At 43.9% G+C, this 19,850-nt stretch overlaps 1 protein-coding gene across 4 annotated transcripts in view; it reads right to left on the reverse strand.

Annotated features, from left to right (window-relative positions):
- Window positions 1–19,850, reverse strand: part of TRIP13 (thyroid hormone receptor interactor 13) — a 187,251-nt gene that overhangs the window by 164,477 nt on the left and 2,924 nt on the right. For 2 of the 4 annotated variants that reach the window (XM_077491825.1, XM_077491824.1), the window contains exon 2: window positions 8,032–8,086. The exons of the other annotated variants lie outside the window; for them this stretch is intronic. The gene's annotated coding sequence lies outside the window, so the exon portion shown is untranslated. The remainder of the gene's footprint in view (window positions 1–8,031; window positions 8,087–19,850) is intronic. 4 annotated transcript variants of the gene reach the window in all.

Below are 19,850 nucleotides of genomic sequence, written 5' to 3' on the forward strand. Positions count from 1 at the left end.
ATATATTAATTGAGAGGTTGGGGTTTATTTACTAAAACTGGAGAGAGCAAAAACTAGTGACAACTTTCCCCAATAAGCATTATTAGATCATTACATTAAATCACTCCTTATCCTGCTCTCTTAAATAAAAATCTCAGAAAAAAAATGACAGGTTTGCCCACACCCGTTTTCGTGGGGAATGTAAAAAAAATGTAATTTCCGACCTTTATGTGTGTTAGTGAACAGTATGTGCATTTTGCGTGTGCTGCAGGCCATTAGTAAATTACTATATAATGTGTTGGGGTGCCATCAACAAGAAATGAGACCACAACACAGAGCGTTACAACATGCACGTAGACACGCACTGCAGTACAGCAATAAATCCTTTTTAGCTAGGTCCTTTTAGGACTCCCACGTTTGTAGGGCGACAACAGTCCAACATTTTCATCCCGTTAAAGGAAGTGGGAAAAAATTGATCTATAAGCAGGAAAAAGTAATAAAACTGGGATATGGAGACAAAAAAGAAGAGTTGAGTTATAGACGCTTTCAGTCTTTAATTGCTATCAGAGCAGGTGATTGACAGTCTCAGCTGAGACTGTTTAGAGATGGCTTGTCCTTTTCTTCCACTCAGGTCTAAATTTATACTGCTCCCTGCTGTGCAGTGAATGATCTTGTATCCCTACCCCCTGCCTGCTGGAGCTGCGAAAAATAGGATTTTTGTACTCACAGTAAAATCCTTTTCTCTGAAGTTCATTGACAGACACAACTCCTTTACATCTTGAACTTAGGGTTATATCGCCACCTTCAGGAGAGGACTAGGCAGAACATGTAAACAGCACAGCACTGCCCAGGGGGCGGTCCCACTGGTTATAACCCCTCACTCTGCTTCCTACAGCTCAGTTCGTCAAAAAGCAGTACAAACATTAATATGAGGGGTGGGTGCTGTGCCCGTCACTGAACTTCAGAGAAAAGGATTTTACAGCGAGTACAAAAATCCTATTTTCTCTCTTTTTTTTTGATGGACACAGCTCCTTTAAATCTTGACCTTAGGGACGTCCCCAAGCAGTATTAAAAAACGAGGGGTGGAAAAAGCAAGAAATAACTTCACCCATGACAAGAGGAACTCCTCAAACAGAGTTGTCATCTTAAACAGTCGCCAACAAAACCTGCAGCCAACGTATGCATCTAAAGATGCGTTCACAACAAACTCGTAACTTAATGAAAAAGTGTGAATTGCAACCTTATACAGCCGCCTGCAAAACCTTGCAGCCAAAGCAAACATCCAAAGATGCGCTCGTTGAAAGGTTATGTTAAGCATCCATCTTGTTTCTGTCAGCCATCTTAATATTCACAAGTTTCCATTTTACAATATGTACAGTTTGAACACCCCTTTAACTTCTCAGATAACTGTCTCAACATGAGATTCTTCTAACTCATGTGTTCTCACACACTTATCTATAACCTTCACACTGTTTCTCAGCATCTTTTAGCTACAGAAGGAATTATGTATCTTTTCTTATATTAATTCAGCTAGCTTAGAACAAAGAACAATAGCGTTTTTGTCTTGACCAGCTGTAATCGTCTTGATGTCTACTGCGCATGTCTTATTCTGTATGACGTGAAATATACTATATCAACCGCTTTGTAATAACTCAATACAATTAGTTCTCGAAGGACGCCATGGTGTGTGTGTGGTTTTATTTGTCCTTTGAGAATTGATTCCAGAGCGCTCTGAATTTATACAATACATTGGATCTAAGGTCTGAGAGGTTGAAGGGACCACCCTAGACACAGGATTAACCCTTTCACTCATGTCAACTTTGTAAAATCAAGAGTGAACAGACGACCAAGTCGCCGCCTTACACACCTGGCAAACAGACGCTTGATGACGGAAAGCCCAGGAGGTTCCAATTGTCCTAGTGGAATGAGCAGTTACAGGAAAGGGGGGGCACCTGCCCCTTTAAGGCATAAGCCTGGACCACGACCTGTCTGATCCACCGAGATATGGTGGTCGACGAGACCGCCAGACCAGCCACCGAGACAAAACAGAGTCTGACCTCCGGAAAGGAGCCGTAGCAGACAGATACACTCGTAGAGCCTGGACCACGTCCAGGGAATGTAAAGCAACTTATTTCGGATGTGTCGGCTTAGGACACAGGGATGGTAAAACGATGTCCTCATTTAGATGAAAGGCCGAAACCACCTTTGGAAGAAATGAAGGCTGCGGTCGCAGCACCTCCTTATCCTTGTGGAGGACTAAATAAGGAAACTTGCATGACAAGGCCGCCAGCTCAGAAACCCTCCTGGCAGATGTAATTGCCACTAAAAAGACTACTTTCTGAGAAAGAGTCAACAAGGGAATCTCCCTAATATTTTCAAATGGCAGTTTCTGAAGCACTGATGGCACCAGATTCAGATCCCAAGGAGGCAGCGGTGGACAAACTGGACAAACTTGCACAAAATGTACTCACCAATGAGTGAGTCACCAAGGGACATTGGAAAAAAAAAGACAGCCAAAGCTGACATCTGCCCCTGATGGTGCTTAAGGCAAGTTTCTGATCGATTCCTCGATGCAAAAACAGCAGGATCCTGGAAACCGAGTATGTGCGTGGAAGCCACCGCATCTCCTCACACATGGAAATGTAAGCCTACCATGTACGATGATAAATCTTCAGAGAAGATGATGACTTCTGTGCCCTCAGCATAGTGGAAATTACCGAGTCTGGCAGACCTCGGTCCCTTAGCACCTGGCTTTCAGCGGCCATGCCGTTAAAACCAGCGACGGTAAAGCAGGATGATGTATCAGACCTTGCGATAGAAGGTCCTCCCGCATCAGCCACCAAGGAACATCCGCCACCAGTTGTACTAGGTTGGCGTACCAAGGGCGCTGAGGCCAATCTGGGACAATCAGAATCACCGGAATCCCCTCGGCCTCCACTCTGCGTATAATATATGGCAGGAGCTTTAGAGGCATAAATCAGCCCCCATGGAGCCACCAACGTCTGCCCAAGGGTCTCTTATCCTGAACACAAACCTCTACACCTTCCGACAGAGCCGAGATGCCAAGAGATCCACACCTGGTGTGCCCCACTTTAGGCAAATGAGCCGGAAAACATCTAGATGCAACGACCATTCCCCTTGGTCCAGCATCTGACAACCTAGGTAGTCTGTCTGACAGTTTTCTACACCAGGAATGTATACGGCCAACAGGGCCGGCACGTGCCAATCGGCCCACTGTAGGATGTGAGCGACCTCCTGTAGTGCAAATGTGGCATGGCGGTCCCATCCCTACATCAGTATTTGTTGTTTTCTGTATAGATGTTTATTCTATGCATATTTGTTTGATTGTATTTTATTGGAGATACTTTATGTCTGGGTGTCTTTTTTATATTTTTTGTATAATGAATTAAAATATTTTATCTTCAATCTTGGTGGTATTGGTGGTCCTGTACTGCAGCCGAGCTCCTTGTTCCTCCTTGATGGTTGACACACGCCACCACCGTCGCGTTGTCCGACGGGATCCTGACCGGACGCCCCTGTAGCCTCTTTGACCATGTGGAGAGGCACCGCCTGATCGCCCGAAGCTCGAGCACATTGATCGGCAGGTGGGATTCCTCCCATGTCCAGCGGCCCTGGGCTGTCTGTATGCCCAAATCTCCTCCCCAACCAGTCAGGCTGGCATCCGTTGTGATCACCGTCCAATGGAGAGGAAGGAGCAATCTCCCGGACCGAAGGGCCGGAGACCTCAGCCACCAGAGCAGGGAATCCCTGACTAACTGGCTCATCCGAATTTGACAATCCAGGGATAACAGATATTCGTCACATTTTGACTAAATCTTTTTTTGCAAGACTCGAGTGTGAAATTGAGTGTACGGTACTGCCTCGAAAGTGGCTACCATGAGACCCAGGACTCACATGCAGAAATGCAGCGACGACCACCTGCGGTTCACCAACAACTTCACCGCAGCTTGAAGAGTCTGCAGCTTGTCTGAAGGGAGAAAGACTCTAGTGTCTGAGGAGTCCAGCAGTAAGCCCAGGTACTCCAGGTGTTGAGTCTGCACCAACACCTACTTTTTTATGTCCAGTACCCAACCAAACTCCCGGAGAGTTTGCATTTTGATCGCTACATCCTCCCTTAATCCTGAGGCAGAAGCTGCTCTCAGAAGGAGGTTGCCTAGGTAACCCACAATTGCGATCCTACGTTGCCTTAACACCAGAATTGGGGCTAACACCTTGTTGAAGACCTGGGTGCTGACGCCAGGCCAAAAGTGAGCGCCACAAATTGTCAGTGCTCTTCCCCGACTGAAACAGATGTCTGAGGCATATAGGTACATGTAAGTATGCGTCCTTGATGTCCAAGGATGCCAGAAAGTCCCCCTGATGGAGTGCAGTGACCACGGAGCAAACTGATTCCATCCTGAACCTTTGTACTTTCAAAGCTGAGGGCCTTGAGGTCCAGGATTAGACGGACCCCTTCCTTCTTTGGGACTACAAACAGATTGGAGCAGAATCCCTGAAATCTTCCAAGTGTCGGTACAGGTACTATCACCCCATGCAGCAGCAGGTCCTGTACTGCCCCAAACAGGGCTTCCCGATGAGCCGGAAGCAGATGAAGGTTGGAGGGAAAGAATCTGTTATGTGGACAAGAATGAAACTATCTTGTATCCCGATGAAACCAGTTCGCAGACCCATTGGTCGGACAGTAGGGAAGTCCACCGAGCTGCAAACTCCCGAAGGCAAACCTTTATGCGGTAAAATTTTTGCTCACAGACTTGTTTGGCTTGCGAAACCAGGGATGCTTTTGTCCTTTGTAGTCACGATCGGCATCTTTTTAACCCCCGTCTTGACGATTTCATTGGTAAGGAAAACTTTTAAAAATTCAGGCCGCCGGTTTCCATTTTCAGTGTGGGCGTTTGAAGCCCACAAGCATTTCCTTCCTGGATGCGATGACGCTGTGCTCCGAGCATCATCGCTCCATCCTGCGCATGCTCATTGATAGCAGTGAGCAGCGCTGTAAAAGATTCTGGTTGCCATCACAACGGGCGGCGTCCTCGGAAGTTCCCGCCCTGTTGTGATGGCAACGAAAGTAACAATAAGAGAACAAAGAAACGTGACCGGCGTCCTCCTTCCGAAATCTCACGAGATTTCGGCATGACTGTGTCCCCCACGGATTCTTGGGAAATAACTAAAAAAGTTCACCAGGGATCATTGCGAAGCAGGGGAAAGGCAATAAACATGTCTACTCCCACGGGAGGAGAGCCCGGAAGTCGTTATAAACATTACATTTAAAAAGGTAATTACTGGATATTATTTTATTTAAATGGTCATATATGCATCTATGGTCCAAAGCGATAAGGTTAACTTTCAATTTTCAGTACAAAACCGCTTTAACTGCTGACCCAGGCGGGCGAAAAAGCCGTTTCTGATCGGAAAAAGGAGGGCCCTTGTCTACGGCGTGGCTCCTTACCCTTCCTGGACTGTGGGAGCAACGTGCTCTTCCCACTGGTAACATTTTTAATAATGTCATCCAGCGAGGCTCCAAATAGCCTCTCACCCTGGAAGGGCAAATCTGCAGAACAACATTTCAGCCAAATCAGGCGCCGTAGCACCACTGCTGATACTGATGCTCTAGAGAGTAGGGAGACCGTATCCAGGCCGCATCACAGACATACTTAAGGCCATGCACCAACTGGTCTGCCAGTTCTAAGCAGACCAGAAGTCTGTCGCTTCTCCAATTCACAGTGCAACAACTATGACCATTCAGTAAGCGTCTGCGACGCCAAGGCCATGGCCAGCACTGGCCATAACGCTGACCCCACCACCGTAAACATGGACCGGGCCACTGCCTCGACCCTTTTGTTGGCAGGGTCCTTGAAGGCAGGAGTCCCTTCTACCGGAATCGTGGTTACTTTATTGAACCTGGATACTGGGAGGGTCAACGACTGTTGGAGACTCCCATTTTTTCCCAGGGGGCTCTCCTCAAAAGGGTAACGCACTGCCATTCTTCTCAGGACTTATCAAAATAAGTCAAATACGGAAACACCTTAGGCATGCGGGCTGGTTTGCGGGACCCAAAAGGGACCGCCACCTCTGCAGATGTCCCCTGCTGCATCCTGTATCTTCAGGGTATCCTGCACCACTGTGATGAGTGCTCCTACTAGCACTTTTTCCTGCGCTAACCCGGACACAGAGTCATTCTCACTGTCCGAACGGTCCTGGTCCGCATCATCTGACATGTCACAACAGGGGCCGCCTGTCTCATCGGGGCCCGAGTCTGAATCAGAGCTTTCCCCAGAAGACGGCGGGGGGGTAGTGGGCGTTTTTTACCCCCCTTGCGCCCGGACACCGCCTCCACCCTGGCAACAAAGGACTCTAGGACCGCCGACAAAGCATCCATAGGCACCGTATTTTGTGCAGGTGAGCTGGTTGCAATAGCAGGGATGTCTGGGGAAGAAGCGCCAGCTTCTGACATGATGCTGACCCTCACTCGCCTGCCACAACTACTACCTCCAAGCTGCTCACAGACTGAGGGCCCCCCCCCCACACACAGGACTCACCACCCTGACCAAGTACTGCACTATGCTGCAGCCGTCCGCTCTGCCCTGTCAGTCACAAAGTGCTCAGAGTAAAAACCATGCTGTTCTGGAAGCATACAGTTACCAATGCTAAAGGTAAACCACGCTGAGGCTACAAGAAAACGGCCGCTGGGCGGTTTAGTAAAGAAATCACAGAGAAAATGGCCGCCAAACCTACTAGGAAATGGCTGACAGCAATAAAAAGACAGGGAAGGAATGAGCGGATACTGACAGCCAGGGCTGCCCCCCAAGGACCGGAGCTCCCCCCCCCGGAGGACCCCCAGCCAGGTACATGCACCGCACCTCATGCCCAGTCACACAGCGGCCCCAGCATGGGGAGGAGGGAACCAGGGACAGGGAGAGAAAAAAGGGAGAGTGAGAGACCCCCTAGTCAACCTCTCAGGGAATGCCCTGCTGCTCCATCCTGCTGAGGCAGGTGGAGATGTATTTACCCCTCCTTTATCAGGACTGCTGGACACATTCCACAACAGACCCATCACCCAAGCAGTACGGGGAGACTGTCGGCCATGGCATACTGACATGGACAGCAGTAGCCTGGTCATATGTGTACCCCTGGAGCATATAGCTCACTGGCCGCCCCTGAACCAGAAGGGGCATGTTGTGGCCGACCCAGCGCGTAGCTAGGGTCTGCTCACGCTCGATGGCCAAGCTGGAGAGACTACAAGGATCTATATTATCCAGCCTGTCACCCGGCTGTTGATTGTAGATCACCAGATCAAAATTACAGAAAAAATAAAAATTCCCCAGGACCAAATGGTACCCTCAGGGAGCCAGGTCCTTCTACACTAGGCAGAAAAAACTGAGCTGCAGGAAGCAGAGTGAGGGGTTATAGCCAGTGGGACCGTCCCCTGGGCGGTGCTGTGCAGTTTTGCTGTTTTTACGTTTTACATGTTCTGCCTAGTCCTCTCCTGAAGGTTGCGATATAACCCTAAGGTCAAGATTTATAGGAGCTGTGTGTCAATGAATGAAAGAGAAATGCCTTTATTCTGTGTGTTTTAGGAGGCTGCAGAGAAGAGATGGCCACAGATAAACAGGTACAACTTATGCAGGGTTTGTTTCATCTCTGTGTATCACCTGAAAATATACAGTGGGTATATGTAGGGGTTTACCACCACTTTATTGTGAAATCGATAGCACTAAAAACCTGACTGAGTTAACCACCCTTACCCACTTTAGAAAAAAAATTTGGTTGAAGTTTGGCTTTAACTCTGTTCTGCTTTGTAGCAGTCAGCATATGTCACTCTTAACAACTCTGCCTGTAATACTTTTCTCATCCACTGACAGGTCAGGAAGTTTGACTTTACTAGCTGCATGTTTACTCTGGGCCAAAAACTCAGGGGTGCAGACGGTGATTACATTTATTTTACAATGTTCAATATCATCTAAAAAGAGAACCACAGTTGGTGCTCACACATCCTTAACTAGATTATGGATTTTCCCAACCCCTCTGACTTACTTTTGCTCAATCGCTTAGACTGCATGTAAGGATGGAGAAAAATATAAACAATGGTCTGTGAAACAAAAAAAAAAAAAAAAAAAAAAAAAAAAGACAATTTAGAAAGCCATCAATACGCATATGAACTGCAAGAATCTATTACAATACAATATTTTTTGCAAGAGTACTCATTTAAAAAAGGACATTTTGAGGAAAATAATTTCGAGTACATCACGGGACACAGAAGGGCTCATATTCATGGCTACTTGGCTTATGCTTCCACCTTCAGGTGAATGGGAACTGAACAAAAAAAAGAAAGGAATCCCCACCCAGACAGCCCCCCAGTCGCCTTTTGGATAAAGGCATCCAAGAATGGTCCAAACAAGTGTTCGCCCTCAAAAGGGTAGCCACTTAATTTCTGCCAATCAAAACTTGAGCAAAAGGATCTTTCTCATGTAGATAGACATAGTGCTCTCCCGTGAAAGTGCCTTAGGCCCATTTCACACGATCGGACCATCTATCTATTTGCACACATCCCACCATGTCCTTACTTGTTTCTCTAATGTGTTCCCGAGAGCTAAATTACCCTTATGGTCATCTTTAATCTTGGTTTCTATATTTGTAGTAAAAAGTGAACTTAGGTCAATTTGTCTATTATCTAAAAATGTCACTGCCTCCATAGCTGCTTGAGTCAGTTCTACTCACAAAAGAAGGGTGTTGCTATAAGGGTCAAGTTTGCCCCTAGTTTAGCAAACCTCTTTATGGGTGAGTGGGAGGATAAGTCGTTTTTTTTCAAAACAGAGAGATCATCTTCTCTTTTACAGGAGGTATATTGCTGACCTACTGTTTATATGGGAGGGCACCGAAGATTCATTACATGAGTTTATGATTGAACTCAATTCCAACAATAATAACATTGTGTTGGATTAGGAGTTCAATAAAGATCAAATTAATTTTTTGGATGTGAATATTGTCAGACAAGGAGGGAGTTTAGTTACTACTGTCTATTTTAAACCAACAGACAAACAGTTTTCTCCCCCTCACTGGTAGTCATCATCCACATGGCTAAAAAAAAAAAAAAAACATTCTGAGAGGCCAAGTAATGAGATTCAGGAGAAACTGCACATTGGATGCTAATTTTCAATCACAATCTGGAATAATAAAAAAATGATTTATTCAAAAAGGGTATAATGATTTGGATTAAAATAAAATTATGACCGTTGGTAATATCCCACGAAAGTCATGCTTGGAAGACAAACCTCACAAGAGGAGCTCTAAACATGAATGGGGATTTATCGCTGATTTTCATGTACAATATAAGGAATATTTTCAGACAACATTGGCATATATTGTGCGTGGATAAAGTGCTTAATCAATCTCTTCCAAAAAACCCTTCTTTTGTATATAGGAAGGTCCCGAATTTTGGAGATATGGGCGTTAAGAAAGTCCTTGATCCTCCTGTAAGACCGGTGATGTTTTGGGACTGTGCTGGTTTCTTTGCCTGCAGAAGGTGCCAAACACGTGCCAAGGTTAACCAACCAATTCAAGGTAGGACCGAGTTAATCTCAACAGGCAATAACATGAGTTTAAAGATTAGGGTATTCATAACTTGCAGCACCACACTTATCGTTTACGTTTTGCCATGCGACTTAATGTATGTAGGTCACACCAAAAGGAGACTTAAAAAAACACATTTCAGAACACATTCACAATATAAAGATAGGGTTTAAGTATCATGGGGTCTCTTTACATTTAAAAAAAAAAAACACTACAACCAGGACCCCTCTGGTTTGAAATTTTGGGTTATCGATCGGATTCACCCCAACTGGAGAGGTTCCAATCTGGTGCAAGAAATATCTAAGAGGGAGCCTCGATGGATATATTTGATGAATACATTGATGCCCAGTGGCCTAAATGTAGAACTTGCAGTCAATTTTTGGTATATATACTTTCTATGTTATTTTATTCTACATTTTATCCTGTGCTCCAATTTTTATATGCCTGAGTTTAGGATAAAAAGTAGGTGATTGGTTTCATATAACTCACCCATCCTACCCTGTGTGCAGTTTATTCTTTATTGTCAATTTTGTATTTTTTGAGAGTATTAATCCTTTTAACCTGGATTATCACCTATCGAGTGATTCTAATGGAATTTCTTACAATCGGTTATTTTATTGATAAAAATTTTACCGATAAGAATATTTGGTTTAATGAGGTGGAGTGTTTTTTCAGTCAATCACTCTCCCCTCATTCCGTAGGGGGAGTATATAGTATGAAGATCATACAAATTCTAGTATTTACAATAAGGATATTATGTGAAAATACATACCGAATAGGAAGTTCTATTTAGGTTTATTTTATGCATACGTGTCATTTCATTTTGTTTATCAGATTTTATAGATTTAAGATTTTTTTTATATAGTTTATAGAGATTTGCCTACTGTAAATTTCTGTATTCTATTTTAGGTGGTATTTTTTTTAATAAAAAGCTGCTTTTTATGTAGGAATAAGGGTAATTCTTTTAGAAATTTGAACGTAAAAAAATTAGCCATCTCATAAATGTAGGAGATTTCAAGCCGTGTATTTGTAATTGGGTTATTATTGTGTGCAATTATTTGTCCTTCATATGATGCATAGGATATGCTGCTTGCAGATAGGATCAGATTGACAGAGATCGGCGTGTGTAAGGGATCTGCATAGTGTTGTGCAGTGCAAGTCTTCACCTCCGTTGCTGAGTCTGTCATCAGCTCCAAAGAGTCTCTGACCGTGCCGCTGTGAAGTTGGACAAGGAGACCTGCACAGCAAAATGGTTAAATTAAAAGCTGAGCTCGGGTTTCATAAAGGAACGAGCACGCTGTGTGGCTCCACCCTCAGATGATGTTGTGAATGACAAAATGCGTTAGGGTGGAGCCATACGACAAACGTAGTGATGTCAGCAGCTTTGAGAACATGGCAGGGAACCTCCGCTGTCCAGGCGAGTAAGACGAGCTGAACGCGGTAGGAGACACTGTACAGGACAGCGACAGAAGTTCGATATGTTGTGTTTGTAAGTGTACTAGGGCTGAAACAACTAATCGATTATGAAATTAATCGATTACTATTTTCATAATCGATTAATCGGCCAGTAACATAATGTGGTTAAAAAAATAAAAATAAAATGAGCCCTTTATAGTACAAAAAGAGCAAATAATCGTTACTGTAAATATTACTTTGACTGTTCTACAGTAAAAAAATTAACACCTTATAGTAGTGATTATCTGCTTTTTTCTACTATAAAGGGCCAATTTTAGTTTTTTTAACCCCATTATGTTACTAAGTGTCTTAGACCTGGTTCACATCTATGTGTTTATTGGTGCTTTTTGCAGAAATGGACTACTATTTACATGGTTTTCTATGGGACACGTTCACATCTGAAAGGGTCAGGGACTTTTAAACGCAAAATGGTGCTTTATTTGTTCAATATACTTCAATGGAGAAGCTGCACAAAAGCATGTGATGCGTTTTTGAAGCAATTTGTGTTTTTTAGTCTGCCCAAAAAAAAAAAAGCAAAAATGCAAATTGCAGTAAAATCACGTGTGCAAAAATCAAAACGCACAGCAAAAAGCACTGCAGAAACAGATCAAAAGCAAACTGAATAGGTGTGTACTGAGCCTTATGCTGGCCACACAGATCAGTTTTTCAGATGAGAATATTCAGACGAAAAATCTTTGTACATTTGCTGAATGAAAGAATTTTGTTTGAAATTTTGACTTGTTTTTAACATTGTTTTTAAAATTAATGTAATTTTTGACCGAAAACCACATACACTGTCTGAAAATTCCTTTGACTAAGACGTTTTCTATTATTTCTAAATTTTCCCGTCACTGTGGTTGAAAATGAACATCAATTTGACCCACTTTTTTTTTTTTTAAGGTTATTAACCGATTAATCGAAACAATAATCAGCCAACTAATTGATTATGAAAATAATCGTTGGTTGCAGCCCTAAAGTGTACATCCATATGGGTGGTGGTTTTAAGTGATATTAAAAGTTTGTAAAACGAGATTACGGTATGTCCGATCTCCTTTTCTTTACCATAAAACCTGAGCGACTGTAGTGGCTGGCGCAAATTGAGGAGACACCTGTGGAGGCAGCTTAAATATCCTGTGGTATTGTCAGGGCTGGCTTAGCCCTTCCTTCTCAGGGCTGGCTGCTCAGCTGTCGGCTAATTGCCAGCTTTCATCTCTCTCTCCAGTTACCCAGCTGTTCCTGATCATGTTCGTATGACCTGCCTACTTAAGGCCGTCCAGCTCACTTCATCTCTGCTTTCGCCTTGGTCGCATCACAAGAAACCATCTCCTGCGTTCCTTTTTAAAGACTGGCTTGCTGACATCCATTCTGGCTCCTTATCCTGCTTGCTGTTCCTCCATTTGGATCCCTGACTTTTGGCCTGGCCGATTACCTGATCTGGTTATTGAACTCTGGCCTGGCTGACTACTCGATCCGGATACTGGACTCTGGCTAAGCTTTGACTATGCTTACTCTATTTACCTTTTTATTTTTTATTGATAAACAAGTGTGATTTAATTGTACTTCTGTCTCAGTCTGGTTCATGGTTTCTGACAAGTATATGCAAGCGATTTAGGCTCTTTTTGGTAAGAGTTTTTACAAGAGGGGGTTCCTCTACACCAAGGGTCTCAAACTGGCAGCCCTCCAGCTGTTGCCAAACTACAAGTCCCATGAGGTATTGCAAGGCTGACAGTTACAAGCATGACTCCCACATGCAGAGGCATGATGGGACTTGTAGTTTCACAACAGCTGCAGGGCCGCCAGTTTGAGACCTCTACTCTACACACATCCTCTTCTTTCTTCTCTTCACGTGTGGAGGTGTCTTTTTAGTGTCGGCATTTCCAGCATGTGTGAACAGACTGTGTTTGTTTATCACCAGTGCAAATCAACCCAGCAATTGTGTATGGAATTACAGAAGGCACATGTATTGATCACATTTCTCATATCTTGTGAGGATTCATAATATATATATATATATATATCAGGGGTTGACAAATTTGCTTGGAATCTAGGAGCCAGCTTAAAAAGTTAGGAGCCAGGTCCGTGACAGCGATCCGGACCTGTCCCTGGCCTGACATGGAGACGAGTGAGGGGAAGATAGCAGCGCCGTCGCCGCCCCCCCCCCCCCCCGGTCTCCAAGTCATTGCCCATAGCTCTTAGAGGGACTTTTTTTTTTTTTTTTCAATTGCATTTTAGTGTAAATATGAGATCCGAGGTCTCTCTGACCCCAGATCTCATATTTAAGAGGACCTGTCATGCTTTTTCTATTACAAGGGATTTTTACATTCCTTGTAATAAGAATAAAAGTGACACAACATTTTTTTTAAAAGAACAGTGGAAAAAAAAAAAAGTTAAAATAAGAAGAAAAAATAATAATTTTTAAACGCGCCCTGTCCTGCCCGCATATAAAATCGGTGTTCGAACCACACATAGGAGGTAGCGCCGTGATCGGTAGAGCGAGATCAATAATTCTAGCCCCAGACCTCCTCTGTAACTCAAAACGTGCAACCTGTAGAATTTTTTTAAACGTCGCCTATGGAGATTTTAAAGGGTAAAAGTTTGTCGCCATTCCATGAGCGGGTGCAATTTTGAAGCGTGACATGTTGGGTATCAATTTACTCGGCGTAACATTATCTTTCACAATATAAAAAATAATTGGGCTAACTTTACTGTTGTCTTACTTTTTTATTAACTAAATTATTTTTCCCAACAAAAGTGCGCTTGTAAGTCTGCTGCACAAATACGGTGTGACAGACAGTATTGCAACAACCACCATTTTATTCTCTAGGGTGTTAGAATAAAAAATATATATAATGTTTAGGGGGTTCTAAATAAAGGGAAGAAGAGGCAGGTAATATAAAACAGTCATTAGCATTGCTGGTTTGTCATACCAACGGCGACCACAAGAGGGCGCCAGATTCCATAAGGAATCATAGGACCGCAGAAGGCCTCAAAGCCGCGGCCTAAATTTTCGGCTGCCGGCGGAACGGCCCGACGCGATCACGCTGGGGGGGGTCCACAGAGAAAGGATACCCCCAGCTGTGCTGCCCCAGGCGCGAGGTCGCTATTTCTAGTCGCCAATGCGACCTGGCGCCCGGGTTTTGTCGAGCCCCGATTATATATATATCGCTGCCTGAGTCTATTGGACTTTTTTGCTTGTATTTTTATTTACCGACTTTGTTTTAAGCTTGTTTTTAGGTAGCAGCTGTAGCCATTAATTTTTGGCAAACATAATTTACAAGGCTAAAGTCACTGCCCCAAGAGCGCTTGTGATTTTGGGAGTGAGCAGATTGTCTCTCAGAGTACACATTTATATTTTAAAGCTATAACTATGCTGGTGTCCTTTGTTAATTTTACTGTCAATTGAAGTAAAACACACAGCCAAGTATTATTATTAGGGCTGTTACTGATTAAAATTTTTGTATTCAATTAATTATTTATTTATTTTTAATCGATCAACTAATTTTGATTAATTATAATGCACAAACAGATCCAACGATCCAACTACTTTTTATCTGATATAGCACCGTTGTTATGACAATGGCCGAAGCCAGACATAGCGGGGCATCGCAAGGACATCATCAAACGTCATAATCTCAGCCTTACCGTGCCCATTATCGCAGCCTCAAATGTAGTCAGTGCCTGTGCCTGGATTACACAGTCTGCGTGTGAAAACTTTGGCAGCGCTGTGAGAAAAGTCCCGTCCTCCTCCTAGATCAGCTTGTGTGATAGACAGAACACTGTGTCTACCACACGAGCTGATCTAGGAAGAGGGTGGGACTTTTCTCACAGCGCTTCCAAAGTTTTCAGACTCAGCTCAGAGACACACAGCGAGAGATGCCCGCAGACTGTGTATGACGTATAGTGGAGGAGGAGGAAGCAGAGAGCTACGCTACAGCCACAGCTTGGCCCAAAGCGGCCCCAGGGCAGGCAGCATACTGATCAAAAGAATTTTGATTGATCAAAAAAATTAGCTATTAAATCGAGGAATTAATCGTTAATTTCCATTGCCCTAATTATTATCTACAATTTTTTTTATTGTGCATTAAAAAAAGAAAACAAATAAAATTAGACCTGCTATCTGCCAATAGAACTTAACCAAAAAGTGCATTCTATCTATGCATCCAAAAACATACCAAATCAAATCATTCTTCAACCAAAAAATAAAATACAAGCCTCATGTAAGTTTCCTGCTTCTTAATATAGGGGGTCAACAATGCCAAGAGATGGTGAAAGTAGGGGTGGGTCATCCGGAGATAATTCCGAAAATCATCCGGATTATTCTCCTGGAGCTCTTGCAGCAATGGCATATGACATAATTGTGTGACAAGTAGTACAAGAATCAGTCCAATTACTGTAAAATTCAGTACTAAAACAGCGCTGTAAATAAAGTCCAAAATAGAACCATATAACAATGATAAAAGTCATTAATGTGCAAAAAAGGTGATAGTAGTGGTTTAATCAGCGTTGCAGGGTGATAACGGGGTTTATTCCAAGTGATATTAGTATGCCATCCACCAGATTTTCACAGGATTTCACCACGTGTAGCACATCCCCTAGGGGGTTAAACTCACCAAACAAAGCTGAAAAAAGCACCTTTAAGGAGGTATTCCCTCTTTAGGTTTACCACATTTCCATTACCATCCGCTAGGGTCCAGCTGTCAAAAATATGACATAATTGGTCAAGATTAATAAAGCAACCAATTTTTGATCCAAGAAATCCTCCTTCTGTTCCTGGACTGGACTTGGGTCAAAGCAATAACTCCAAGGCCAATAATAAATAACTCATTATCTCCTTCAATTCCACAACACGTCTGACTGACGAACGGCCAGTCAGAAACTAACTGAAAAGCACGAATCAACACTCACAAAACTTCTACTAACTACTAACACTCACAAAACTTCTACTAACACGAAATTAGCAGAAGGAGCCCAAAGGGTGGAGCTTGACAATTGAATTTCCTCTTTATCGGCTCATAGTATGTCTAGTACGTCACTACGTTTGCGTTTGTTGGCAAACAATTGTGTGCCGTTTGTATGCAAGATACGTTTTTGGCCAACTCCCTTCGGACAAAAGTCTGAGGCTTTGTCTGCGAGAAAAGGACTGGACTTGGGTCAAAGCAATCACTCCAAAAGTCTGAGGCTTTGTCTGCGGAAAATCCGATGTGTACTTGGCTTTAGGCCTCATGTATACTGGGCAATTGAAAACCTCTTCTGAATGCTGGAAACTGACAACTGATAAACAACAGTAAAAAAAAAAAAACTCAGTTTAAAAGCTTTAAGGGCTGAGTTTACAGCAGTTAAGATTTAGAATATCTTTTAAGGCTGTAGCCACACCAGAGTATTTCAAAGTTGCGCATTTTTACTGCGTTTTGTTCATTTCACCAATGTAAAAAGACAGAAAAACACCTATAATCTGCCCCAAAGAAGCGCACGTTCTTCTTTTTTCAGGCGTTTTGCTTCAGGTGACAAAATGCTCAGATGTAGTTTCATAGTTAGTAAGGTTAAATAAAGACACCAGTCCATCCAGTTCAACCTTATTGTCTACAATTGCCCCTATGCCTGTACATTGCACAATCACATCACACATCCCTACCCTCAAGGAGCCCACAAGCCAAGGTCCCCATTCATATGCTAGGGCCAATTTTGGACAGAAGCCAATTAACCTACCTGCATGTCTTTGGAGTGTGGGAGGAAACCAGAGTACCTGGAGGAAACCCACGCAAGCACAGGGAGAACATGCAAACTCCAGGCATGTAGTGTCGTGGTTGGCATTCGAACCAGCGACACTTCTTACCGCTAAATGAGAGTGCTAACTACTACACCACTGTGAACAAGGACTGGGCCAACTTCTCAGTCGATAACTGGTACTATAGAAGGGACAGACTGCACCTAAATGAGGAGGGTGCAGATCAGCTGGGAATGAAGATGGCCAAAAAGTTAAAGGGGTTTTTAAACGAGGGGGGGGGGGGGGCACGGGTCCAGAGGTAGAGATAGTCAGCACGGAACATATTCCAGAGGGTAGTATTGGGGGCATTAGTGGTAGGTTGAACAAAAAGCACATAAACTCAAGGTAACCATAATAGCAAGTCCTAGTTGCAAAACACAAAATAAGAGGATAATATGCGACTGGTCTAAACTACGTGACATGTTCACCAATGCCAGGAGCCTGGCAGACAAGGTGGGTGAACTAAAGATACTGTTGCACAAGGAGGATTTGGATTTTGTGGGAATTTCAGAGACCTGGTTCAACAGCTCTCATGATTGGCTGGCAAACATTCAAGGGTATACCCTTTATCGCAAGAATAAAGAGGGTAAAAAAGGGGGAGGGGTATGCCTATACATCAAGAATAATGTACAAGTGAATGTGAGAGACGGCATCACTAAGGGAGCTAGGGAGGAGGTGGAATCCTTATGGGTAGAGCTCCAAAGTCATGAAGCTACGAGGAAAATAATACTTTGAGTATGCTATAGGCCCCCTAACCTGAGGGAGGAGGGGGAGACAGACACCCTATCACAATTTGGATTAGCAGCAAGGATGGGAAGTGTTATCATAATGGGGGATTTTAACTATCCAGACATAGACTGGGGAAACGTGCATTCATCTAAAGCTCAACAGTTCCTAAATGTCTTGCAGGACAATTTTATGGGTCAGATTCTATGAGGAGGGGAGTTGCCATCTAGATAAAGGAAGGCCCATAGACATGGTGTATCTGGATTTTGCAAAAGCATTTGACACAGTTCCCCATAAACGTTTACTTTACAAAATAAGGTCCGTTGGTATGGACCACAGGGTGAGTACATGGATTGAAAACTGACTTCAAGGGCGAGTTCAGAAGGTGGTGATAAATGGGGAGCACGCGCAACGGTCAGGGGTGGGTAGTGGGGTCCCCCAGGGTTCTGTGCTGGGACCAATCCTTTTTAAATTTGTTCATAAATGACCTGGAGGATGGGGTAAACAGTTTAATCTCTGCATCTGATACTAAGCTAAGCAGGGCAATAACTTCTCTGCAGGATGTGGAAACCTTGAAAAAAGATCTGAACAAATTAATGGGGTGGGCAACTACATGGCAAATGAGGTTCAATGTAGAAAGATTTAAAATAATGTGGAAAAAATATGAATGCACTCTATACACTGGGGGGAGAACCTCTGGGGGAATCTAGGATGGAAAAGGACCTGGGGGTCCTAGTGGATGATAGACTCAGCAATGGCATGCAATGCCAAGCTGCTGCTAACAAAGCAAACAGAATATTGGCATGCACTCTCACTCTCTCTGCCCCCCTTGCAAGCAACAGAATGTGGCGTCTCTCTGCCTGTCTTTCTCTCTCTGCCTCCAGGCTCTGGAAGGATCCTGGCTTCAGCTCTCAGCGCACGGCAGATCAGAGAGTAGGGACTGGCAGTCGTTGCTTCCCATTCCGAGCAGACTGAAAGCTGAGCGATCAGTCTCATAGTCAACATGGGACAGCTGTTCAAAGTGAACACACCTGACTGCATCTGGCGTAAATAAGCCCTAAAAAAGATTGTAAACGGGCAGGAATATTTGTTTTATTGCAGGAGAGACTATATTTTTCTGCAATACATACTTTGTAATAATTAAATAGGTCTGGGGTTTTGCCGCCAAAACAGCCCTGACTCATCAAGGCATGGACACCACTAGACCTCTGAGGGTAGGCTGTAGTATCTGACACCAAGCTGTCAGTAGCAGATCCTTCAAAGCCTGTAACCTGCATTTTGGGGCATCTATGGATTGGACTTGTTTTTCTAGCACATCCCACAGACGCTTGATTGGATTGAGATCTGGAGAATTAGGAGGCAAGGCAACACCTTGCATTATTTATTGTGATCCTGAAGCCATTCTTGCAGTCTGGCAAGGTGCATTATCCTTCTGAAAGTGACCACTGCCTTCATGGTATACCATTTCAATGAAGGGGTGTACTTGGACAGCAACAATGTTTATGTAGGTGGCATGTGTCAAAGTAAGATCCCACACGAATGGCAGGACCAAGGATTTCCAGCAGAATATTGCCCAAATCTTCTACCTCCACTAGCTTGCCTTCTTCCCATACTTCATCCTGGTGCCGTATCTTCCCCAAGTAAGCGATGCACAGACCTCAGCATCCACATAATGTAAAAGAAAATGTGATTCATCAGACCAGGCCACCTTATTCCATTGCTCCACTTCAGATATGCATGTGCCCACTTATAGGCTCTTTTGGCTCAGGTCAGTATGGGCACTGTCTGTGGACATGTAGCCCTATATACAACAAACTGGTTTCAACACATCAACATCAGGGACAACATGTTTACACGCTGCGTAATATAACCTGGCTCAAATGCCATTGTAACAAGTTAAAGAGGGATTTCACTGGAAAAATAAATTATTAAAAGCCAGCAGCTATAAATACTACAGCTGCTGACTTTTAATAAAAAGACACTCACCTGTCCCAGGATCCAGCGATGTAGGCAGCGGCTTCCCTTACTGGTTACCTACTGCGCATGCGCGAGTCGCGCAGAGCAATAGGAATGGTCCGCGCTGTCTCTGAGACCCGTGTGTGTCTCAGCAGACAGTGCGCCGGGACAGGAAGAGGCATAGACTCCCGTGGGAGTCTATGCCCGGAAGTGGGTGCAAATACCTGTCTTGCACAGGGATCTGCACTCTCCCCCCCCCCCCCCTGAAAGGTGCCAACTCTGACACTGGGGGGGGGGGGGGGTCCGATGAGTGGAAATTGCACTTTAGGGGTAGAAGCCCACTTTAATCAGTGTTATTCACGTTAAGCGGTATTTAACCCAG

Source organism: Lithobates pipiens, unplaced genomic scaffold, assembly GCF_037356315.1.
Source record: "Lithobates pipiens isolate NorthernLeopardFrog02 unplaced genomic scaffold, aLitPip1_a1.2 Scaffold_19, whole genome shotgun sequence".
Taxonomy (NCBI): domain Eukaryota; kingdom Metazoa; phylum Chordata; class Amphibia; order Anura; family Ranidae; genus Lithobates; species Lithobates pipiens.